General features: G+C 43.5%; 1 protein-coding gene and 1 long non-coding RNA gene across 2 annotated transcripts in view; one reads left to right on the top strand and one right to left on the bottom strand.

Moving 5' to 3' along the window:
- Positions 1-16373, bottom strand: part of ACVR1 (activin A receptor type 1) — a 125208-nt gene extending 108835 nt beyond the window's left edge. Inside the window, exon 1 of the mRNA XM_058664496.1 lies at positions 16302-16373. The gene's annotated coding sequence lies outside the window, so the exon portion shown is untranslated. The remainder of the gene's footprint in view (positions 1-16301) is intronic.
- Positions 16374-16817: 444 nt separating this feature from the next.
- Positions 16818-25895, top strand: part of LOC131480368 (uncharacterized) — a 42417-nt gene continuing 33339 nt past the window's right edge. Inside the window, exon 1 of the long non-coding RNA XR_009245445.1 lies at positions 16818-17223. This is a non-coding gene — a long non-coding RNA (uncharacterized LOC131480368). The remainder of the gene's footprint in view (positions 17224-25895) is intronic.

Raw genomic sequence — 25895 nt, forward strand, 5'->3', positions numbered from 1 at the left:
AAACACTTGCAACTCCTTAGCAGGTGGTCTAATTCCCAGCTACTTCACTGTAGCCTCCCCTCTGCTTTGGTACAATGCTCCCCAAACACTGAAAAACACTGACAGCCCCAGGGACACCATTGCAAAGCTGGTTCCGATTCAGTGAGTAGAGTTGAGACTCGCCAATTCTATTGATGCCATCCATCCCCACGAAGCCAAGTACCACAGGCTGAATACCAGATTCTGGTCACACTCACTTCCAAAGGAGATTGTCTTTCTCTTAAATTTCCGTCTCTGGTCCATTTCCTCACTAACTTCCTATTCAGCCGTCAAGAACACTTAGGAACATTAATTCCAAGGGAAGGTGACCTCTAACACTTTTTTAAAAAACTTTACAGGCCAGTGTATTATGGCTCAATAGGCTAATCCTATGCCTGTAAAGATCTAGAACTAAAGCGACTCATTCAAGTATGGGATGGTGGTGTCACAGATGGAGCCTTAACCCACTGCACAACATCAGACCTGCCAATATTACCAGAATTGTACACCCTAGTCTTATTTTACGGTCAGAGTTCCATTCTGACGATTCAATTTGTATTGTAATGGCTGTTTGGTTTCTGCTAAAGCAAGCTTTGTGGAAGCCACTGTGTCTATATGTTAATTGCCTGGAACATTGCAGCTACTCAATAAGATGCCATAGAATGATAGGACTGCATAGAAGCATGGAGTGGCCACAAAAGAGATAACACATGAGCATTTTCTCAGGAGACCTTTAAAAGATAAGGCTATTACACAACACCAGCTCTGTAATTTGGAGCTAAGTGGTTCAAGTTCTTCAGCAGAAGAAATACGGAGAATCTATACAAGCACTGCAGCGTCAAATCACTGAAGGAATGACACCACGCTTGATCTTTGTTTTTCACTTGCTAAACTGTTGGGGATTTCTCTGCTCACTTGCCTAAGACTTTCCTATTCTTCAATTATTAATAAATGGCTTGTAAGAGCTATAAAACTGTTTTGATTACCCTAAAATGCATGAAGATCTGTAAAATATTGCTTGAATAGTATAAACTGTTAAGTTTAAAAAAAAAAAGAAATTAAAAAAAAAACTCTACCTAAAAAGTAAAATTTCCATGTTTCTTGAAGTGAAAACTAAATCAGATAATCTTCTTAGTAACATTTAGCACACATGGGGCTGGTGCTGCGGCTCAACAGACTAATCCTCCACCTGTCATGCCAGCACCCTATGTGAGCGCTAGTTCTAGTCCCAGCTCTCCATTTCTGATCCAGCTCCCAGACTGTGGATTGAGAAAGCAGCGGAGGATGACCTGATTCCCTGAGTGCCTGAGACATGTGGGAGACAAAGAAGAGGCTCTAGGTTCTTGGCTGCAGATAGCCCAATTGTGGCCATTGTGGCCCTCTGGGGAGAGAACTGGCAGGTAGAAGATACCTCTGTCTTTCTGCAGTCTGTAAAATCTACCCTTCAAATATACATATAAATCTTAAAAAAAAAAAGTTGGCACAAAAAATCAACAGGTTCATTGGGACAGGAACCATCATTTCACTCATACTTACGCACATCCGCTTTACAGAGAATCTTTCTCAAAGTTTAAACAAGTCTTTATGGGAAATTCTACCCCAGCAGGTTCAGTGCAGTCACAGCTGTCAAAATCACGCGCTATGCATCACACTTCAACAAGCATTTGAAAATGTCAATAATTATAATTAGACACATGTGCCAGATCTAATAGTCTTTCACTACCTTTCAACTTCAACTGATGAGAAATTAAAACCAGCTTCTGAAAAGTCCAACTCCCAGATCATAACTTAGCCATAAAGTAGCTATAAAGCCTGTCAGACTCCAGAGATATGGAGCATTCTGCTCACAGGACGAAACGGCCACGCTGTTGTGCTAAATCATCACCACAGGAAAGGTGACCACCTTTAATGCTTAAAGGGCAAAATATATTATCAAGGTGACATAATCTTCCAATATTTACCTCGCTCACTTGTACTTAACAGATTGTTTCTTCAAAATCGTGCATGGCTCACAGCACAGAGATACCTGTTAACAATTCCCACTAGGTCTTTTCTTCCTCTACATCCATGACCGCGTGTACACATGATCAATTACAAATCTGGAACTAGACTATGTTCCATGTCTGTACTTATGGAATTATTTACAATTTTTGTGAATAGAACAATACCATGCTTTTGTTATCCTGCTTTTTCAACTTAATAGTATTCTGTGGATTCTCCATGGTCACTCAGGTATCCCCTGAAATTTCTGCGTGCTTACCGTGCTATAGTATCAAGGCAGTACACCACCACAGGATCACATACACACACACACACACATTGCACTGTCCAAGCTACTTAGCTCACACATACACTGGTAATACACACAGGACAGAAAACGTGTACGATAAGTACTTTCAAAAATTAAGGTTCCAACTAGACGGAATAGCCAACAAAACCAACTTTTAAAATGAGATCTGTCCCTGAAAATTCGTCTAAAATAGTATTTTTAGTGATTACATAAGATTCCATTTTGTGAACATATATATAAACCTAACCTCTATTGTAAAACATTTGCTTCCAATTTTTCCACTACTCTACAGCTAGCTGAATAAATTTGTATACTTAAAGAGATTTAGTGAATGATTTTTTTAAATGAGTAACCAAGAGCTCAAAATTTTTCCAGAAAAAAATTACATGTATATTAACAGTCCAAAATCTTTCAAGTGAAAAATCCAAATATATTGCTTAGCTTTGGAAAGCCAATTTTAAAGAAAAAATGCAGCCCAGGGAATAAAATCCAGAGTGGATTTTATATTAAATTGTGTTGACTTTGGTTTGAATTTTTAAATACACCCAATTTGGTAACCCCAGGAAATTCAAACATCTTATTAAAAAATAGTGCGTAAATAACTCAAAATTTCAAATAATCTCCACTTTTTCTTCATAACACAATGCATCCAAGGATCAATGGACAGAGGCTGGCCTTGCCTACAGAGGGTAAGACACTGCCTGAACACCTGGTACTGCATCCTAGAGTCTCCAGGCCCAAGACCCAGCTCTGCTTCCAACCCAGCTTCTAATCCACATTTTTTGGAGCCAGCAAGTGATGGCTCAATTATTTGAGTCCCTGCCATAAACGTGGGAGACCTGGATGAAGTTTACAGCTGCATGCCTCAGCCTGACCCAATCCTGGCTGTTGCGAATCAAAAGATGAAGTGAATCCAAAGAGATTTGCAGTCTCTCCTTCTTTAATTCTTTTTCACTCTCTCTCTCTCTCTCTCTCTCTCCCTTCCCCCTCCCAACCACCTCCAGTTTCCCTCTCCTCTCTTACCCTCCTTGCCTTTCAAATAAAAATCTGGAAATTTTTAAAACTTGTTTTTAAAAGATCAAAAGCTATCTTCCGTGGTGTGTTGCAAACTCAAAACCACAATTTTGTCTCTTAAAAGACTGTCTATCATAGGCCTATTTAGTTTTTTTTATAATCTATTATAAAAATAAAGCTTTTTTCCTAAGTCTGAAAATCCATGGCTTCTATTCTTGATCAATAAGAAAAAGCTGAGTGTAGGAGTTTCTTGGTCACTAAGTACCTACTTACCACTCACTGCATTAAAAAAAAAAAAAAAAAAAAAAAAAAAAAAAGACAGCCACAGCAGCTCGGCTTTTAGCATAAAGAACAAACCAGACGTGGCACTTCAAGACAGAGTAAGCTGTGGCTGAGCAAGGCTTCCAAAGCCCCAGGTTGTTCACACACTTAACTAACGTGGTGTGGGGGTGGGGGCAGAAATCAATCAATCTCTACTGGAAGGGAGAAAATGAAAGAGAGTCAACAAACGAACTTCAGCAATAATGGGGGCTATGTCCTTCTTGACAGATGAAGAAAGGAAAGCATCACAAAATGGTGAAGAGAATGACTTTCCAGGCCACTGCTTTCAATGCCAGCATCCCATCCACTTTCTCACCAGTGCACCTGGGAAGGCAGTCAAAGATGGCATTTGGGTCTCTGCTATCCACTCAGAATAGTTCCTGGATCCTTTCATCAACTTGGCCCAGCTCCTCGGCTATTGTAGGCATTTGGGGAGTGAACCAGCAGACAGAAGCTCAATATCTATCTATCCATCCATCTCTCTCTCTCTCTCTCTCTCTCTCTTGCTTGCAAATAAATGTATAAATCTAACAAAAAAAAAAAAAAAAAGAAGAAGAAGAAAAATTACTTCCTTGAGCCACAGTAGTGCTTGGGTCTGGCCAGCTGCTGTCATTCTCAGTGCTACAATGTTTCACTACTACAAGTGAAAAACTCAACTTCATGGCACAACCTAGATTATTTAAAACAGAAATATGCTTTGATTCAGTGATTGCCAATCCTTGATATGTATCCCAGACACACAGGGACACATATATAGGCAGCCCACAGGCACGCAGCAGTACAGCAGCCTTCCTTGCCTACTGGAGGATTCATTCCAAGAGCTACAGATACCAAAAACTGCAAACATCTTAGATCCTACATGTTGTGTGTTCATTCCTTTGGGCAAATACATGACAAATTAGATACAGTAAGACTGACCATAAATAATATAATGGAAGAAATATATCATGCAATAAGTTATTTTAAAGTGATCCTTTTTTCTGGAATTTTCAGTTAACATTTGGAGACATTTGGTCAGCGAGGGTTGACTCCTGGAAACTTCGAGAAAATACATCAGGCATGAGGGGGAGGAGGTTGCTATGCAAAATCTAGTCCCTGCAACACTGTAATACATGTTCCCTGAAGGAATAAATCATTGGCTAAATATATTATGGTACACAATGGAATACCTTACAGAAGAATGAGTGAATTCTGTTCACGTTGACAGCAGAAATTTCAAGACGAATTAAGTAAGAAACACTAAATGCAGAAGGAAATTTATACAATGGGGCACTACAGTTAGGGAAAACTGTATTAGTCTATGCTTGTAAAGGGTAATACTACCACCAGGAGACACAATTCATCACAATGATGGGTTTCTGTCAGGAAGGGAAATTTGAGGCAGGAGGACAGAAGTTACTTTTGACTGCATGCCCTTCATTTTACTACCAATTTTGTATTGTATTGTGTATTCCTTTCACTGCAAACAGCATAAAAAACTTGAGCTATCTTGAAAATTACTTGATTTCTAAGAGAAAAAAACTTCTACAAGAAACCATATTAATGGGCTCACTCAGGGAAATACAGTTATCTGTGAATTAAAAAAAAATCATCAAAGAGTATTCTCCCCCCAAAAAAGACAAAAGCCTCTGTAAACAAAACAAAAATCTTGCATGAAGAGCTCCATCCACAATGCTATCTGACAAAGATTTCCCGCTACCTTGCTGAGAATGCGCTAAAACAGTAAGACCGTTAGGGATCTGAACAGTAGCAGGCGGCAGAAGGCAGAGGAGTTAAGGTAGATCTGGTCATGAAGAAACACATGTTGGAGGGAATCCTAAGCAAACAGTGCGAGCCCGGCACCTCTAGGACTCGTCTGATTTTGAAAAGGGCATTCCATTAGGTCTGGTGCAGTGGCATAGCGGCTAAAGTCCTCACCTTGAACAGGCTGGGATCCCATATGGGTGCTGGTTCTAATCCCGGTGGCCCCGCTTCCCATCCAGCTCCCTGCTTGTGGCCTGGGAAAGCAGTTGAGGATGGCCCAAAGCCTTGGGACCCTGCACCCATGTAGGAGATTGTAGGAGACCTGGAGGAAGCTCCTGGCTCCTGACTTCAGATCGGCGCAGCACCAGCCTTTGCAGTTACTTGGGGAGTGAATCATTGGATGGAAGATCTTCCTCTCTGTCTCTCCTCCTCTCTGTATATCTGAGTTGGCAATAAAAATAAAATAAATCTTAAAAAGAAAGAAAGTAGGAAAGGAAGGAAGGAAGGAAGGAAGGAGGCACTCCATTCCAAACTAGCGAAAGCAAGAACATATCCCAAGCAGAGTCTCCTCTGACATTTTACCCCATCTCAAGGCTCCAGCCTCTCTTTTTCTACCATCTGTAACACCAAAAAAAGAAAAGAGAAGCCATTGTTTGAATCAGTTCTACCTCAAAACGGCTCAGCATAACAAGCAAACATAAATTACAGGTGTTACCCTTCAAAAGCCTATCAATCTTTGATTCTATGAGCAGATGTTGAACAACTCCCATGTTCAAAAGCTGAAGATTGTTATTTTACTCCTTCATTAGGATAAACACGTGATTTAGTTGCAAGATAAGATACCTTGCTTCCCTCCTTCCTCTCCACCCCCCAAAAAATTAATAAAAGAGTTTGAACTGTTTGCCACTGTGGCTCTTTTTATCACACAGACCTCAGCCAAGGACCCAAGTTCTTATCTATGGGGTTCCAGAACCCTATTCCCAAATAAATTCTTGATATGATGGTAAGGAGCCCCCCTGTTCCTCTCTGCCCCATAAAAGGCTCAATCCCATACCACACTCTAGCCCAAATTAGCCCCTCATGCCAAATTTCCATTTTCTAAGATCAACACTATTCTCTCTGAATCCCAGTTCCAAGTCAAGTGTCTGCCCACCCACCTCCCCTCTCTCTCAACTTCCTCATCACAAAGTGATTTACTTGTGCACAAGCCGTGTGGTTGCTCTGGCCCTGAGCTAAAACCTTACTTCCAACTTTTCCCATCTCCTCCCAGCTTCTAGGCATCCCACCCATAGCAGAGATCATCGACCATCAACAGAAGACTCCAAGACAGCATTCTCCACCTCATGCACCTCTAGGAGCAATGCAGTCGGCAGTCAGCATACAAGGAGGAAAGAGGGAGAGAGACAGGCTAGGAGATTAAAGAAAAAAAGTAAGCCAAGAATAGACAACAGTCACTATTATGGGGCCTCAGTGTTTGGGTGAAAATAGGATGCTCTGATTCTCCTGCAGGATGAGCAGACAGAGCTGGGGCTGCTCCGCACTGTATACACCCATCAGATGCAATCACAAGGCACCCAGGCAGGTTCCATGCAGGAAGAGTGTGCTGGAGCTGTCAGAGCTGGCAGTAACACCGGGCAAATGTAAATTTGAACTTTTATACAGAAATTTCATCTTTAAATAAAGGTCCCTAAAAGTATTTTAAGTATTTATTTAAAGGGTAAAATGACAGAGAAGGAAGAAAAAAAATCTTCCATCCACTGATTAACTTCCAACTTGGCCACAACAACTAGAAATGAGCCAGTTAGAAGTGGGTAGCCAGCAGCTTCTTGCAGGTGTCCCACGTGAGTACAGGAATCCAAGGACTTGAGCCATCCTCCACTACCTTGCCAGGCCAGTAGTAGGGAGCTAGATCAAAAGAGGAGCAATGGGGACTTGAACACACATGGGATCTGACACCACAGGTAGGGGAAATCAGCCTGCTACACCATGGCTGGCCCCTCCATGAATTAGCGTAACTTAGAGCCAGGCATTGCAAGAAAACCATCACACAGCTTCAAATCTGCCTTCGTAGGTTTTTTCCTATGGTACTCACATGCATGCACCACAAAGCATTGTGAACTGATCCTCCTCCTAGCTCTCCAGCCTTGCATGAATCCTTTCTCAGCTGCATCTCAGGACACTGACTACAGCAACTAAAAGTGCCTGCAACTGGGGTGGGCTTCATTCAGGGGCCAGCACATAGACTAGGACCATCCCAAATCACAGTGCCTGAGCTCAGGGGCCAATACATCAGCTAGGGCCATCACAAACCACAGTGCTGGAGCTCAGTCTTTGATCCTGGCTCCTGACTCCAATTCCCTACTAATGTAGACCCTGAGAGGTAGTAGTAATGGTTCAAATTACTGGGTCTCTGCCACTCACTTGGGGAGATTTGGACTTAGTTTCTGGGTCTCAGCTTCACTATCCCAAGTGATGGTAGGCATCAGAAAAGTTAAGCATTTTACAGGAACTCTCTCTCTTTCCCTCTCTTTTTCTCAAATTAAGTAACACTGAATGTCAAATACAGCTTAAATATACGTAGTGTATATATATATATATATGTGCACTCACGTGTGTGTATACAATGATTTGTACAACATGGCTACTAAACCAAATCCATCTGTCGGGTGCTTCCTTGACCCATTCCCTCTTTTGGAAATGCCACCTGTATGTAGAGCTCTCAAACTGAGAATATCAAAATGCTACTTACTTACAAAGGCCAGCCAAATGGCTGCAACTCTCCAAGAGTGTGTGGTTAATTCTTAAGCATCTTTATCTTGTGATCCAGATACTCGGCACTCTGCCATTTACTGTGACATGTCATTCTTGACTCTAGTGCACCTTAAGATCAACTTGGTTTTGCTGAGCTTCCCCTGTCCAGCTCTAAGGAAAGGAAAACTTGACAAACATTTAAGAAATGAAAGATGGAGAAGAAATGATGGAGAAGCAGGAAGGCAGGGGAATCTAAGCATGTAAATGATGACAGCAGTGATGTGTGCTAACCCCCAAGGAAGCTCTCATGTCTCTGAAAGTAGACAGCTGTCCCTAGTAACTTCACATATTTTCATTTCTGAACAATACATAGAATCCCCATCCTTCGTTCCTTCCCTTCTTCCCATCTTTTTGGTACCTGTGACCTCAACAAGCAATCCAATTTTCCTCTTAATACTGAGAGTCACCATCATTCTCAGACATAGTCCAGAGATGTGCATTGCAGTACAGTGGATCGAGCTAACACACTCACATCTCTGAGACACTGGCATCCTGCATGACAGTACCAGTTTGGAGCCCTGGTTACCCTGCTTGCGATTAAAGTTTTCCTGCCCATACACCTGGGAAGCAGCAGCTGATGGCTCAAATGCTTGGTCCCTGTTCCTCAGGTGGGATACTTGGATACAGTTCAGGTTCTCCGGGATTCTGCCTCATCCAGTCCTAGTCATTCAGCCCATTTAGGGAATAAAACCGGAGGCTGAAAATCAGTATGTATCTCTGTGTGTCTGTGTCTGTGCATGTATGTTAGTATCGCTCTTTCAAGTTAAAAGAAAAAAAAATAAGGGCCCAGTACAACAGCCTAGCGGCTAAAGTCCTTGCCTTGCACACACCGGGATCCCATATGGGCGCGCTGGTTCTAATCCTGGCATCCCCACTTCCCATCCAGCTCCCTGCTTGTGGCCTAAGAAGGCAGTCGGGAATGGCAAAAATCCTTGGGATACTGCACCCATGTGGGAGATACGCAAGAGGCCCTGGGCTCCTGGCTTCAGATTGGCTTAGCTCTGGCCATTGCAGCCAATTGGGGAGTGAAACTCTTCTGTCTTTCCTCCTCTCTGTATATTTACCTTTCCAATAAAAATAAAATCTTTTTTAAAAAAGTAAAATAAAATAAACACTAATATATATATATGTATGTGTGTATATGTATATATATATATAATATGTAAGCAAATGCAGATAAGTGGCTACAGTCCCCAGTTCAAGTTAATCAGTTGCACTTTTGATGCCGACTGGTATCATAATACATTCTTGTAGCTGGCCCATAGTTCTGTTTCTTAAGAAAAGCAGAGACCCTGACACAGTGTTAGTAAAGCTGGGGTAATGAGGACAGGGCATGGACATCCTACAGAAATCCATACAAGAGGAGAAAGAAAATACTCAGACAGATTAGCAACTAGTCAATGAACAAATTAAGGCTAATTTCTACAAAACCCAGGACAATTTTTTTTAACTCCTGATTAAGACCCACTATCAATTTAGGAGATAGAGATAAGAATTTCTTCATGAAAACTGAATAGAAATTAGAAAGCATTAGCACACTATTTGGTAAACTTAAAATCCAGCTTTGTTGGTAATACACTTATATGAATGTATGTACTAGGCTGGGATGTATAGTGTTTCTGAGAGCCAAGAATGTTTTGAAATGGAACATTTATATTGATATAAAAGCAAGCTCTGGGGACCGAGATTTCTGTTTTTTCTAGGCCATGCTCCTGAAGAGATGTGTTCCTGCCACCTGCCACTCAACAGCTCAGGTTCTTCCAGGTCAACAAGGCAAATGAAAAGGTCACCTGGCACACCAAGTTTCCTCACTCATGAAAAGGAAGTTGGAGGTCATTCTGGAGAACCACTTTACCTTTCCTTCCCACTGACTGTTGTTATATCTCTTCCTGTCTTGCGTAGAGCAAGAGACCCAAGTCCAAAAGCTTCCTTGGCAATGCTGGCTGGGGAGCACCATCCTGCCGCGTCAGGAGAGGGGCAAGTATACAGGAGTACCTAAAGCGAGATACCACTCACCCAGAGCTACAGGAGTGGAAGACTAAGATCTTGGCTTAAAACCTCACCTCAGGGCCCGGCGGCATGGCCTAGCGGCTAAAGTCCTCGCCTTGAACGCGCCCTGATCTCATATGGGCACTGGTTCTAATCACGGAAGCTCCACTTCCCATCCAGCTCCCTGCTTGTGGCCTGGGAAAGCAGCTGAGGACGGCCCAATGCATTGGGACCCTGCACCCGCGTGGGAGACCTGGAAGAGGTTCCAGGTTCCCGGCATTGGATCGGCGCGCACTGGCCCGTTGCAGCTCACTTGGGGAGTGAATCATCGGATGGAAGATCTTCCTCTCTGTCTCTCCTCTCTGTATATCTGACTTTGTAATAAAATGAATAAATCTTTAAAAAAAAAAAAAAAAACCTCACTTCAAACCATTTCCTCTATTCCAGAATTCTTCTTCTCAAGTTCTGCAGTGCACATTGTCTGCGGTACCCATACTCCAAATACCAAGTTTCACATACTTCTAGAATCCACCTTTGAAATCACTCCTTACCTCCCCTATTCTCTTCTATACATTTCTCATCAAACTCAGTTATTTTTTAAAGGTATGATCAATAATTATTTCATAACTGGCTAAAAACTAAACTTACCTTTGTTTTCCCCCAATGGAGTCCATATTGTATAGTGACAATTAACAGCCTATCTTGGCTTAAGCCACAAAAGAAAAAAAAAATCAAGTAACTAGAAAACTCCACATGGTACACCTATCCAAATCAGCCCTGAAAAACTTTTCAAAACAGGCACTTACTTTAGATGTCTTCCATTTTCCAAAGAGGTTACCTACACTCTTCCACTGTTCCCAAAGCACCACCAAAAGCACTCTATGCACTGCACCCCAAAGCACTGCACACCCAAAGCACTCTATGGTCTCCTCCTAATCCTTTGGGAATATCTACAACACTTTGGTAAAGTCAGGGTAAAAGGAGTTGACTGGCCAAGCACTTGGGGGTTAGCCACTCATCGGCTAACACAGCATTTCCAGATCTGCGGAATATGAAAAATGTCTTGGAATACTCCTTTCAAAAATAGAGGCATCACTCTTAAATATAAAAGCAAACAAGGAAGCACATACTGAAAAGAATATGTTGGCTGAATTCACAAAGTACAATTTACAATCAAGCATACAAAAGCAGTACCAAAATATATTCCTTTTACACAGAGTGTTTGTCACCCTAACTTCTCAGACTGATACTTAAGGACCACAGTCACTTGTAGCATCTTCTCTGAAATCTCCCCGCTCCCCTAAAGGATAGAGTCCCCTGGCTCCCCCATCATACAATCACCCATTCTTCCTCTTGGCAATTAAAAAACAATCTATTGACTGTGTGGTCTGAGTCACACCTCACTTTAGAGGCAAAAGACACACAAAAGATGAATAAGACACAGGCCCTGCCCTCAAGAGGCCCAGCAAAAGAATATGAAAGGTCTTATATTGGAGAAGGGAAATGAGTTGTATGGAAAGAATGAATGAATGAATGAATAACTTGAAGGCCTTGCCCTCAAAGAAATCAATCAAGTTCTAGAAAGAGGCAAAATTGATAAAAGGTTAGGGGATCATCAAAAGGTAACATCCAAGAAGCATTCTTGAACTCTTTGAGCCCTGCAGGATTTGGCTTTTCCAGAAAGATGGGAACAGGGCAACACAGAGGGCCAGCAGAGCCAAGGCTGGACACTGGCACGAACCTCTCAAAAACCCATCATCACACCGTGCTATGGACAGCCCCTTCCCCTCACCCTAGTCACTTCCCCTTACTACGAAACTCTCACAACCTTTGGAAAGACACTAAGTTACGTTCCCAGACACAGAAATAAAAGCCAAACGGCCAGAGCAAACAATGAAGCCACTCTAATGGGCAAAGTGGAATGTTGGTCAGGAACTGAAACCCCAAAGTCAAACAACCAAGTGGCAGTGGCTCAGGAAAACAAAGCCCCTGTGGGCCACCTAAGAGCCTGCAGACAGAAGCAAGTTCAAATTTCCAGAACTGCCTAAACGAACACAGGAATATTATTCTGTACTGGCAGCTGGAAAACAGAAGGCAGGGAACGTATTTGTTTTGCCTCAGAAAAGCAAGTTACACGGCCTCTTTTTACTTGGTTTTGAGAATGCAGGTTTAAGCAAAACTTGTAACTAAAGACCACAATGCGCCAACCACACTAACTCAACTTTTTCAGAAAGTCATTCAGTTCAACATCCTTGGCAACATTCAAATCCTGGAGTTTGGAGCCTCTGACTCAAACTAGCATGGCAAGCAAGGGTATTCCACAGCCAAAGGCTCAACAAGAGGTAAATCTTCCATTCGCTTCTTCAGAGAGCTGGAGTTGGCCAGAGTTGGTCACAGAAAGAAGCACAGCTTTCACTCCAAAAGATCAAAGAAAGGCATTTTATACCAAGAAACCCAATTCCAAATCCTCATTTCCAGGAATAAAGTGACAGTGCCCAGTACTTGCTTGGGAAACTTAAAACAGGGAATTCTGTAGATTCCAGTTAAAACCTCCAACGCCTTGATTTTCCAGCCTTGCAAGTTTAATATTGTTAACGTTTTACCCAGGCACTGCTTTTAGTTAGCCACCACTCCCATCCCTGAATGTCACAGATGATATCCCCCACCATTGAGCCCCAGTACAAAGGAAAGTGGTTTCACACTTTAGGACAGGCTTCTCTGCCCCATCCTTAGTACTAGATATACAAGACAAGGTGACATTGAAAACTGCCAGCCACAGCCTAGCTTGTACCGCCCTTAGCTGGAGTCAGGGGAAACCCCACTGCAGCCAGACGATTATTTCAGTCATAATACTGGAAAATGAGAGTAGAAGGCAGACAAACTCGAGGAGACATTCCTCAACCTTACTCAAGTATGACCAACGATCAATCTGCCTTCCAGTCATAACCTGGGGTCTTGTCAAACAGCCAAGGGTTCTTGTGTGACTGCTTCATACAAGGTGCCAAGTCGACAATGGCACCGAGCTTAGTGCAGTGAAACATTCCCCGTGTGATCACTGAGTTAAGAGCTGTGTGCCCAGTTTCCGTTACCATTTTATAAAAGAACTATGCATTATAGACATAGGTTTTAAAGTCAAATAAAATCAGCACCCAAAAATTCATGACCTGCTCTGAAAATTCAGATCATCATCAACACCCTATCACCCACCTCCTCCATTTGTATCTCTGATCCTGAAACATATACACATATTATCCTGAATTTCAGGCTCCAGCAAAAGTATGAATACAACCTAACAAGCAAGTGGGTCTTCCAAAGGTGGCCGCAACACATTGTTCCTCTTAAAAGATGAAATGATGCTTTTGAAATTTTTTGAAGAAAAGGTGGATCACAATTTTTTAAGAGAAAATCAGCAGATCAAGTGAGCCAGTGATGGTTACTTCATAAAACAGTAAATGAGTGAATGGAGTTTGACAAACACTGCCAAAGTGGCCAAGAACGTGGTCTACAGAGTCCCAGATTCCTAGTTCAAATCCCCACTCCACCACTTAAATTTTGTAAGCTTCAATTTCTTAGTGTTTAGAAAGGAAAAATAATCATCCAAGTGGTGATTATACAAATGTAATGGAGAAGGGGACGTAAGGAGCCGAGTACACTCCCTGGCACACAGCCAGCATCCCCAAATCACGCTGCCATTAAATTCACCCAAACACAGCAAAGCTTCTGCTGCCACTCATCTCACTCTCCAGAATCTGAGCAAGTTGATCACCAGATCTCTTCACACAAAAATAAACCAAGAAGCAAGATCCAACAGTCAGACAAGCCACGAACGACAACTCCCGGTCCCAATATCGGTCTCATCTTCACCTCACGACCTTGCAGGGTGGGATCACTTTTCAAACCCATTTCTGTCCTCTGCCTCCCTGCCCCACAAAGCCAGACTGCTCACGCCAAGCCTCCGGACAATCTGGAGGCCCAGCATGGTCTTCACAGGACGCGTCTGCCCAGTCTGTCCTGGTCAGGAGCTGGGCATGACCTGTACCTGCTGCATTCCCTGTCCACACTTTTGGTAGCCACATAAAGAAAACTCAGCAAGAGACGACTCTGAAAACAATTTCCATGCTGTTAAACTCCTCGTTTCTGAAATTCACTGCATTCCTGAATACGGCATCCTGATTCTGCATTCCTAATACTCCTTTAAGTTACTCAGAGTTAATAAGAAACAGACTCAGATTGAAATAGTTGCTCTCTTCCAAGGCAGGAAAGTTGTATGACTACTAAAGCAAGTTTTGCCTAAAAACACTTTCTTCAGGTATATGTAAAAAAAAAAAAAAAATCACCAAGATAGTTGGGAAAGAAGCACATGAACCAATCCATTCCCATCCCCAACGTCAACCATCCCCCCGGAAGTTACTGACACATCACTCACCACCACTGAGTACGTATGTGTGTGTCGACAGCAGCAACACTACTAACCAGCACACAGTCCCATCTACTGGAGACACACAGTCCAGCTTCACAAGAATTTTCATTTTATTTATTGATTTTTGTAAGCCCGTGACAAGAGAACAAAAGCAATCGAATCACACAGATCATGCTTTGGTCGTGAGAAGACCCAGGTCCCACGAAGGGAGGCTCGAGAAAACTTCTGGCTTCGGTGCCCCACATCAGTGACAGGCATGAGGCCCGTATTTCCTACAGAAGCAGAGTGCACCCTGTAAGGCTGCATGGCAAAGCCAGCGTCTGAGGTCAGCACGAGTCTCGTGTCTGCTGGCTGCCGGAGCCTGGGCTCCTGTCCAGCAACCCACCTCCAGAGACAAGTGCCAGGACATACTATAGTGTTTCCATTTAAGGTTCGCCACTAGGCTCATCCCATCTCTGAAACTTCAGAACACAACCTTGCCAGGCAGAACGGTTCTGGGGGAAGAGGGGACGTGGTGTCTGCTTTCTGCCACAGCTTTCCTCTGGGCTGTCCCAGCAGTCGGGCATCTCTGGAACTAACAATCTTTAACAACACAGAATCGTGTCTGATTTCAAGGTCCTACTCTCCAGAAATAAGAGAGGAAAAAGACAGATAGGGTCGGAGCCTTCCTCCATTATCTAATCCCTGCCACACAGGGGGTCAAAGTATTTCCCAATGCAGAGAGAAAAGTTCAGTAAAACTGACAAACCCACGGTACTACCTTCCAGCCTTCTCCAAAAGCCAATTCAACAACTTCTCAATCGGGACTTGTCCTTCTGCTACTGGGTAGCTTACTCCAAGCTCCTGTTCCAAGTATGGTGCATTCAAAACCCCAGGAGAGGGTCGGTGAGGAGGGGGATACCAATCCGGCACAAACTGGACAGAGAGGAGCCAGCCTAGAACCCGACGGAAGTGACCAAGCGCAGCGAGCCCCAAAGGCCCAAGACTCTCCCAAAGTGCACCCAAGGCTCTAGCCTCGGTGTTTTGGTTACAGTGTTGAAGGAAGGGTTTTAAACTTGGCAGAGTACTGTGCAACATCTGTAACCACATTTGCCTTCTGGGGATCGGAAGATGAATCCCACATTCCTGGCTTTGAAGCTTTTTGAAAGTGCACTAAGAAGAACGGAGGGAGGGAGGGAGTTGAGCAGAGTTTATTGGCTGCCTCTCCAGCAGAAAATTCCTCTTGGAAGGGATGGATATTTTGAGGGTGGGGGTGACTCGCTCATCTCTCCACTCTCTCCCAAGCCCAGCCAGGAAAGGGAGCCCCGTAGCCGGACGGCCAGATCAATGTACAAGTCAAAGACACACACCCTGGAGGAGTTCACTACACACACACACCACCACCAGCAGCAGCACCACCACCATCACACCACACACGCACAGCACAGCGCAAACCCGAGACCCCAGCTCCATGCCTTTGCCCTCCCCCACATCCCGAGAAGCAGCTCAGGCCCAAAGCAAGACACTTTCGGTCCCTGGCCACCCCTGCCGAGAGGGGCTCCAGCGACGGGGAGAAAGGAATGAAAGCCCAGGGGGGAGGCGCCCGCAGACAGACGCCCACCCTCCCACCCCCGATGCCTGCCGCTCCTCCGCCCAGGCTCCCTCTTCCCGCGGTCCTCCCGGCCCCGACAGGCGCGGCCGGCGACCTCCCCTCACCTCTGGTCCCGCGGCGGCCGGGGGCAGAGCCGGGGGAGGCGGAGTGCGAGCAGCCGGGCGCTGCAGGTCGGCGCGGGGCGGCGCGGGGCGGGGCGGGGCGGTGCAGCCGGCGAGCGAGCCCGGAACTCTGCGGGGCCGAGGGCCGGTGGCCCGCTCCGGGCGGCGGCGGCGGCGACGGCGGCTGCAGCGGAGCGCAATGCGGGGTCAGGGGCTTCCGGGCGCTGGGCGGCGTGGCTGGCCGAGGAGCAGGCTGGCAGCGGCGGCAGCCACCCCGGGGAAAGAGCCGGGGGAGGGTGGGGAGGCGGGGTGGAGAGGAGGAGGAGGAGGAGGAAGGGGAGGAGGGAGGGCGGGCGGACAAACTTCCCGAGGCGCGGAGGCGCAGGCGGGGAGAACGGCCGCGGGCGTGCGGGCAGGGGCCTTTGCCCCGGGGGGCGGCGGGGGAGTCGGTCACAGAGAGTGGAAAAGTTCCCCCCAGCGCCGAGGGGGAGGCTGCGGCGGCGGCTGCAAAGAGCAGGAGCCCGGAGCGGGAGGAGCGGGAGGAGGAGGAGGAGGAGGAAGTGGCTGCGGCGCGCTCGGCCAATGAGTGTCTGGAGCTGTGATTAACCAGGCAGCAACACCTCATTTCCTCCCGGCGCGGATCCAGGGAGCCGGGAGGGAGAGGGAAGGCGGCGGGGCGGGGCCGTCCCCGCGTCCCCTGCAGGCGCCGGGCCGGGGGCGAGCCCGCCGAGCCCCGCCGAGCCTGGCCGCGCCGTCTCCGCCGACCCCCCACCCCACTCCCGGCGCGCCGGCCACTGTCTGGCCCGGGCCAGCGGCCGGAGCAGGGAGGAGGCAGGGAGCCGGCCGCCAGCGGGCCAGGCCCGAGCCGGGCTCCCGCGGCCGGGGTGGGAGGAGGAGAGGCCGCGCGGCGCGGGTGAGTGCCCAGGTAGGCGCGGGCGGGGCCGTCTGGACAGCTCCCGGGGGCGCGCGGGGCTGGCGGGGCGCGCGGGGCGGGCGGACAGACTGCTGCGTCCCGGCCCCGGGACTGCGGGGCCGCAGACAGCGTGAGTGCTGCTCGTCAGACAGGCTGGGTTCTCACACGGGGAAGCCTCTGCATTCCCGTGTGGGCCGTGGCTGCTCGGCCCTCAAATCCCCCTTCCACTTTGCTCATTTCCTCGCAAGGTCTGGGGTTATGCAAGAGCTTGCCATTTTCACAGTCGGCTTCCTTAGTAATAAAAATAAGCGGGGGGCGGAAGGGGGGGCTGGAGGGGGCAGGGGAGTCTCTGCGGTAATCTGGCCCTGACCTAGGCGCTGTGGGAGCTTACAGTGGGAAGCAAGGAACACTCCCCTGCCGCCCAAAGGCTGACAACCCCCGCTCCTTAGCTACACAAAAGCACCCCCAGTGTGCTAATATTATCCAGACCATCAAAAAGGCATGCAAGGATCGAATTTTGCATAGTTCCTGCTGAGTGGAAGGAAAACACCGAGCCATTTTCTGTGCCCTCTGCAAGCTTATGATACACAGTCCTATCACAAAGCAAAAATAAAAGCATGAAACCAATAAATGGGCATGCCGTCGTTTTTATCTCTACAGGTTCGTTCATGCAGAGGGCATTTCTTGTGTGACTGCAGTACTGCAAACGGCTGCAGAGGAAATGAAAGAGCTGGTCCCTGCAGGTCAGCAGTCTGCGGTGTAATTGGGAACACACGGCACAATGTACATACATAAAAGAACTAGAGAAGGATCCCCACTTGTCAAATAGGAAGAAGATGGAAATGGGAGGGGGCGTTTTTTGTCTTTAAGGAGAAGGGCTTTGTATTCGTGTGATTGAGCAGCAAGAGACAAAATCCAAGCCTGGAATAAGACCCGGGTACCTTTAAGTAACCGTGCTGCATAGAACAATGCTGTAAATGGGACTGGAGTATCAGCCCTGTACTGGCAGATGGTCTTGACCTTGGACATGGTTTTGACCCAAGGAATAAAGGCTGTCTCCTGAGGTGGTTGCATGGCTTGGAGGAGATGAAACACGTAGGAAAGCATTCCCAGCTGCTGTGTGAGTGATCAGCGTCCTTGTCCATACAGACTCCTCTTACACGCTGGCCTCCTGGAGGTCGCCTCCCTAACCTGTGCTTGGGGTTTAAGGAGTGTTTCCAGGCCTCACAGAGTGGTACCAGGTGGCTGAGCTTTCCTGAGAAGAGAGTGAATGAACTAATGACGTGTGCTACACTCCGAGTTGCTCCTTTTATCCGTTCCTTGAGTAGTTCCTTTGCTAGTGCTCCGGGTGTGGCTGGCGCAATGCAAATTCCCCTGACACCTGTCTTATGGTTACTCTGTGTTCCAGAAGACTGGGAGGATTCTGCTTGCTACTGGTGACCTTGTAATACAGACTGGGAGGTGTGGGTATGTGGGTGTGGTGGTAGTGGTGGTGGTAATAGTAGTGGAAGAGGAGATAGAAAGCCAGAGATACACTAGGGTACAGCCCTCCCTGCAAGGGCTGCACATACTACACCCTGGCAAGGACACCTGAGTCTGGGGCTTTTCAACTTGGACACTATCAACAATTTTGACTGGAGAGGTCGCTCACTACTTGGGGTGCTGTCCTGTACATAAGAAAATGCTGGCATCATCTTTGGGGTCCACCTAGTAGACGACAGAGACTTATGACAACTGAAAATATCTTCCAACATTGCCAAGGTTTCCTGGCGGGGAGGGGGCAAAATTGCCCACTTCTGAGAACGACAGCTTTAATCCAAGATCAGATCCGTTGATTTAATTTTCCACCCAGTTGGGAAATCACACCAATAAAGTAACTTGCAGGAAATACATCTTCTGTTGCTCTAAGATTCTTCAGATCTTCTCCATCATATGTTCAAGGAGCAGGACTCTTCTTAATTAATTGCCTGCTGCATTGTGAATTGGCATCTCTTCTGTTTTTCGCATCTCCTCCTCCTTTACGCCTAGATCAACATGTTCATTTCTAAAAGTCAACAGCTTTCAAAAACTATTAGGAAACAGTCTTGAGCAACCAAAAAGTCCTCTAAAGTATTTTATTTTAAAACTGGGGAAATGTATTCCAGAAAGTGTTTGCAGATTGTTTCACTGTTATATTCTCAAATGCCTAGCACATCTGAGGTTGAGCCAGTCTGACCCAGGAACCTGGAACTCTGTGCAGTGTCACACCCATGGCAAAGGTCCAGGTACTTGGGCTGTTTTCTGTAGCCTCCCCGGGAGCAACAGCGGGAATCTGGATTAAAAGCAGAGCAGCTTGGCGACCTAAGTGGCAGCCAAATCCACACCTCTGCTTATTGGTGGAATCTTCGAGAGTTGATATTACTAATGCGAATGCAGATTCAGTGGTGTGCTGTGTAGTTCAGTTTCTCTAAAGTGTTCTCAAAGGAAAATAAAGAGTAGTGGTTCACGGAATGAACAAATTTTTATGAGTCTGTTCACTTGAAAATGGTTTTGTCAAATGGGGAGAATAATAGCATATTTGTGTCATTGGCATTTTCAGTTAAACAGTATCATCTGTCCATGAAGAAAGGTTATTTGAAGCACTAGTTTTATGATCTTGTTCATAGTTTTGTTACATTGATGTATAATGATGATAAGCATATGCAGATTATATCTACACTAGTGGTTGTTCACATTTGAGTGTTAAGATTGGCTAGCCATCCAAATGGTCTAGAAAAAAAGGCAAAGTCGGAGAGTTGGATGCAGTGCAGAGTAAACTGATTCTCCAATTTCCATTTTGTCAGACTCCAACTGCAATATATATATTCATAAGTGCTCTCCAAGTTGTCCATGAGTCTATAAAATCTTGCCTCAGTTACGGTGTAAAGAATATAATATTAAGGAAATTAACATGCATGTTCTGGATTGCACATGTACCATACAACCATCAACCCGCTGTTTCTTTTGCTATGTACCTGTATGGACATTCAATTTATTTAAATGTTTTTTTTTTTAATTAAAAGAATTCAAGGTGTCACCAAAGGTCAAAGGGATTTTTTTTTCCTTTTAAAGCAGGCTAGTATGAGAAATACTGACGCATCTGCATCATACTGTTCTTAGAGAATGATGAGTTAAGAGACCCTAGAGTCTAAAATTTAGTCCTAATCCTGAGACCCCCAAGTACATCAACTGGTAAGATCCTGTTTGAAGATGGCTTTTTCATCTCAGGAACATTGTTTCTTTGTTGGTCCTTCTGAACATTGGCTTCATAATACATTTTCAGCGATAAGAAATCAAACTAATTTTCTGAGTTCTAATGTGGTCCCATTCTGCTAATATCTAAAAGATTCTTTTGTATTAACTCACTTCTGTTCAGTGGGACTCTGTGGAATGTGCAGGTTAATTGTATATCATGGAGATGTGGCAGACTGACCTCGAATGAGGGCCTCAGATTCTGGTTTCTCAGGTGGAGAGTAAGAGGTGGGTGTTAACTCAGAGGTCTCTCAGTTTTTAAATTCCTCAACTTCACTTAGGATTCCCAAGAAGCTAATTATCAAAAGTTGTTGATGCTATGTTTGACCATTCTAGGGACAAGGAGATTAAGATTTCTAGAAACTTGGGCTCGGCAGCGTGGCCTACTGGCTAAGGTCCTCGCCTTGATCCCATATGGCCGCTGGTTCTAATCCCGGCAGCTCCACTTCCTCTCTATCTCTCCTCCTCTCAGTATATCTGACTTTGTAATAAAAATTAAAAAATAAAAAAAAATTTAAAAAAAGATTTCTAGAAACTTAGAGAAAGCCAATGGGACCCCAAAAAGGTGAGCATTTGTGGTGATGGCAAAGAGAGAGAACAAAAGAGACCAAATCATGCAGGCAAAGGAAGTGATTAAAAGGATTTAAGTGATGAATGACTCGTTTTCTATATGTTGTTTATCACTACACCTGTATTCAAGGTTTTTCTTAGTAAATATTTTGTCTTTAAAATGATATAAAATAAACAGAGGATATTGTATAGTGAAAAGTAACTTCCAAAACCGTCATTGTTTCCCAGCCACCTAGTTGCCTCTCATTAATGTCTGTATTCATGTATCCTTACCGCAATATTCTAGACACAGCATGGTGACATGCTATATATACTGTTCTATCCTTGTTTTATTAACAATGATATGTCTTGAAGATTACCATTCCTGGTTCAAAAAGTCTTTGCTATTACAGATAAATCGTTAACACCTGAATTTGTAATATTTTTTATTGTGTTACCTCCTTGGAGAAGCACAGAAATCTGTACTTGGAAAAGAATAAAATTCTCATCTAGTCCAAGACCTGTTTTATGCCATAGAAAATATTTGTCCCTGAAAAGCCATGTGACTCTTCAAGGTCACAGATGCTTAAACAAAACTGGAACTAGAACTTAGTTCACTTAGCTACTGTTGTTTCTAATTAAGAAGTTCTTTTAATTAAGCTTTTTAATTAAGAAGTTCTACACTTTTAATTCCAAATGCTATATAAATTATATGATCCCATTTTTGTTCTTTAACATAAATGATGTTCGGACAGGAGTAAGTTAATACATCACAAGGCCCACAGTAGAGTAATCTTGGAATGACAATGCAGATAATATTTATACTTTATTTGATTTCTTTTTATACTAGCTTTTATGTATTGTTATTGAAAAGGCAGATCAGATTTAGGTAGAGAAGGAGAGACCGAGAGATAGAGCCTTTATCCACTGGTTCACTCCCCCCAAATCAGCCAGAGCTGAGCCAATCCAAAGTCAGGAGCCAGGAGCTTCCTCCAGGTCTCCCACATGGGTGCAGTGTCCCAAGGCTTCAGGCCATCCTCTACTGCTTTCCCAGGCCACATTCAGGGAACTCGTTGGAAGTGGAGCAGTCAAGAAACGAATCAGTGTCCACCTGGGATCTTGATGCTTGCAAGGCAAGGATTCAGCCACTGAGCCATCATACCAGATGCTTTAAAGTAACTTTATTAAGATATGATTCACATACCACACAGTCCAACTTAATTTAAGTGGACAACTCATGGGTTTTGGTATATTCAGAGACTCCTACAATCATCATAAAATTTGAACTCTTTCCCTGATTTGTTCATTGCACTACAGTCTTTGTTGTCTCTTTGCCATCATATCCTGTGTTATACTTATTAATTTGAAAATTTTAAATTATCTGTTTTGGAGATAGAATTGTAGTTCAGTGGGTTGTTCCTGGAAGTTCTACTTCCTATTCAGTTCGCTGCTAGTGTGCCAAGGACACCAAGAAAGGATAGTTTTGCTGCCACTCACATAGGAGACTCAAATGGAGTTCTAGTCTCATGGCTGTGGCCCAGCCTGGCCATTGTGGCCATTTGGGACTGAACCAGCAAATTGAAGATCAATTTCTCTGTCTCTCTGTCTCTGTCTCTGTCTTTGTCTCTCTCTCTCTCACCTTCTCTCTCTGTCTCGTGTGTGTATGTAAAACTGTATTCCAAATAAATATTTAAAAAAGCACAAAGTCTGTTTTGATTTGCATTTATTTGACCACTAATGAGATTGTACCTTGCTCATAAACATATTATTTTGTATTTTTCTAATTTTTCTCTCCAGTTACTGCTTTTTTCCCATAATTCGATTGTAATTCAGCTTTCAAGGGTGAACTTGATTTCCATTTACTATTTTCCTCATTGTTGGAATGGGTCTGCATGGCTTTGCTTTGATAACTCTTTAGAAATCTATTGTACAGAAGAAATCACTTCGAATGAGGGAAGAGAAATCCTCAGTGTTCTTTATACTTTTATGAGGTGGGCTATTTACCATTTTCACTTTAATTCTTTCCAAATAATATGATATAAAGTTACAACAAATACTATTTTCCTCAGTAGTCATATAAGTTACACTAACTCAAATTCATCCATCACTGTAAAGGTTAACATCAATCCTGGGTCACAGGTTAGAGTATAAAATGTACCAAATCTTACTTCACTTTTCTCTTTGACAAACATGGATTTGTAAACGAATGAATAGTCTTTAGTTTGAGTATGACTCAGTTCCTCCTAGTGCTCTACAAAAGAGTACAAAAGGTTACCAAATCCTCCAGCTTCTCACACTGAGATCCAATTTGGAATGAAGGAAATAAGACGTCCCACTCTTTAACTGCTAAAGATGTTACGGATCCAATATAAGAAATTGGAGCTTCAGACACAAAATGTGAAGACATTTGAATATTTTCATAATGCAAAGAATCTTGAAATGGAAAACAAATATAAATACATGAAGGAAAAAAATATCGTTGGTGACAGTGATTAGTCCTAGCTAGAAAATGGCCAGACAACATATTTGGATGAAAAGAAATGGGGAAAAGCATGTTTTGTTGCTGTTGCAGATCCTTCCCTAATGGCCCAGATGAGCTTTCCTTGGAAAACTTCTTGGATGACTGCTAAAGGTTGGGGCTGCCCTGTTGACAGCTCAAGAATCCATCAGAGGGCTTTCCACAAGGATTGTCTGCATCTACTTGATTCCCAGTTACATATTAGGCACCAGTGAAACTTAATAATCAGGACACACACATAATTAGATACTCTTTGATTTTGAAAATAAAACAAAAAGAACTATCAATCAGCATGATTATGCCTTTGAAAGAGAATCATGAACTTTTCCAATTTAAAGGAAACAAAACAAATCTCATAGAGCTTCAGTTTTTTTAAGGATTAAATGAAAAGTCTCAACCCCCCCAAAAAAAACAAAAGCTCTGATGATGAACCCCATACGTAAGTAGTTTTGAAAATATTCATGGGAAATGTATATTATAAAGAGACTGTGTAGATTTCAAAATAATTTTTCATGAATTTTGTTTTTCTCTAAACTTTTTAAAGATCTCTCTTTCTATCAAGTCATTTAGTGGATCAAGACCAGGACAGAATTTATCTATTTCCCTTCTCTCTTTTTTTTAAAGGTATTTTCTTCTTATTCCACATCTACATATTCCAATAAACAGCTCTGCAACACATGGGTATTTTCTTTTTTTTTTCAGTGTATAGCTTTGTTTAACTATTTCTTTTTTTATTTTACTTTTTATTATTATCATCTTATACAGTATTATACATTTTATACAGTATCATTTATACAGTATTATATATTTTATACAGTATCATTTATACAGGATTATATATTTTATACAGTTCCACAGATCGTGGGATTTCCCTTATCCCCTCCCCTATTCCCTCCCTCCTCACTGAGTTCTCCTATAACATTACTATAGTATAGTTCTTCATACACAGTCATATGTCCATCATTGCAGGCATGGGCAATGGCAGAGAGTCCAGCATCCTATTAAGATATAGTAAACAGCTTCATTGGGAGTCCATCTTTGTCTGGAAGTAGAGATGCATACTGCATTGTATCCTTACATCTGGCTGGATATGATAGTCTCCATTACACAGTTACTAAATATCCCCTTAAATGAAAAGCCACAATACAAAATGAACAACAGGAAGAAAAATAGAAATTTACAATGAAGTTAAATAACATGCTACTAGATATGATAGTCTCTATTACACAGTTACTGTACATTCCCTTAAATGAAAAACCACAAATCGTAATCAACAACAGGAAGAAAAAAAAGAAATTAACAACACCATGAAGTTAAATAACATGCTACTGAATGACTAAAGTGTCACTGAAGAAATGAAAAACAAAGTCAAGAACCTTCTTGAAGAAAATTATGCTTCTGTATGATCTATGAGTCATTGAATCATTTAATCAGAAGAGTTTTGAAGAGATGAAACTAACAAAAAAATCAGAAGTCATGATATATAGTTTCTGCTGATCTTTGTTGGTGAGCTATGTCTCCTGCAGGCAACAAATAGATGGGTTTTGTTTTTTAATGCAATCTACTAATCTATGACGTTTGATTGATTAGTTTAAGCCGTTTACATTCAGGGTTAATACAAATAGGTGATAATTTGGTTCTGTCATTTTAGCAATGGGTTGTTAATTGATTTAGTCTTCTGTTATTTTACTGGGATGTTCTTCACATTTGCCTTTGGTTTTGGTAGGTGCTATTCCTTTTCTCTGTCAAGAGATCATCTTTGAGTATCATTTATTTGTAGGGCAGGTTTGGAAGAGGCATATTCTTTTAACTTTTTTTGACTGTGGAAGAATTTTATTTCATTTTCAAAGATAAAGGAAAGTTACCCTGGGCAGACAACTTTTTGCTTTTAGAATCTGAAATATGTCACTCCGTTCTCTTCTTGCCTATAGAGTTTTCTGTGAGAGGTCTCCTGTAAGTGTAATTGTCATTCCTTTATATGTCAGTTGATGTTTTTCATGTGCACATTTAAGGATCTTTTCCTTACGTTCAGCTGAAGAGAGCTTGATTATCCTGTGTTTTGGTGAAGACACATTGGTAAAGAAACAAAAGACTTGGAGATTTTGTGTGAATTCCCCTAGAAGAGGTACTTTCAGGTAGAATTCAGATTTTCCTTCTGTTGTTTAATAATTTTATTTCCAAGGAGCTTGAGGATTTTTTTTAAAGATTCTTTATTCATGTATCCGAATGGTACAAAGACAAGCAGAGATCTTCCATCCCCACTTGACTCCTCAGATGCCCCTAACAACCAGGGATTGGCCAGGCCTGAACACAATCAGGGTCTCCCATAAGGATGGGAGAGACGCAA

The sequence above is a fragment of the Ochotona princeps genome, chromosome 5 (genome assembly GCF_030435755.1).
Source record: "Ochotona princeps isolate mOchPri1 chromosome 5, mOchPri1.hap1, whole genome shotgun sequence".
Lineage (NCBI taxonomy): Eukaryota > Metazoa > Chordata > Mammalia > Lagomorpha > Ochotonidae > Ochotona > Ochotona princeps.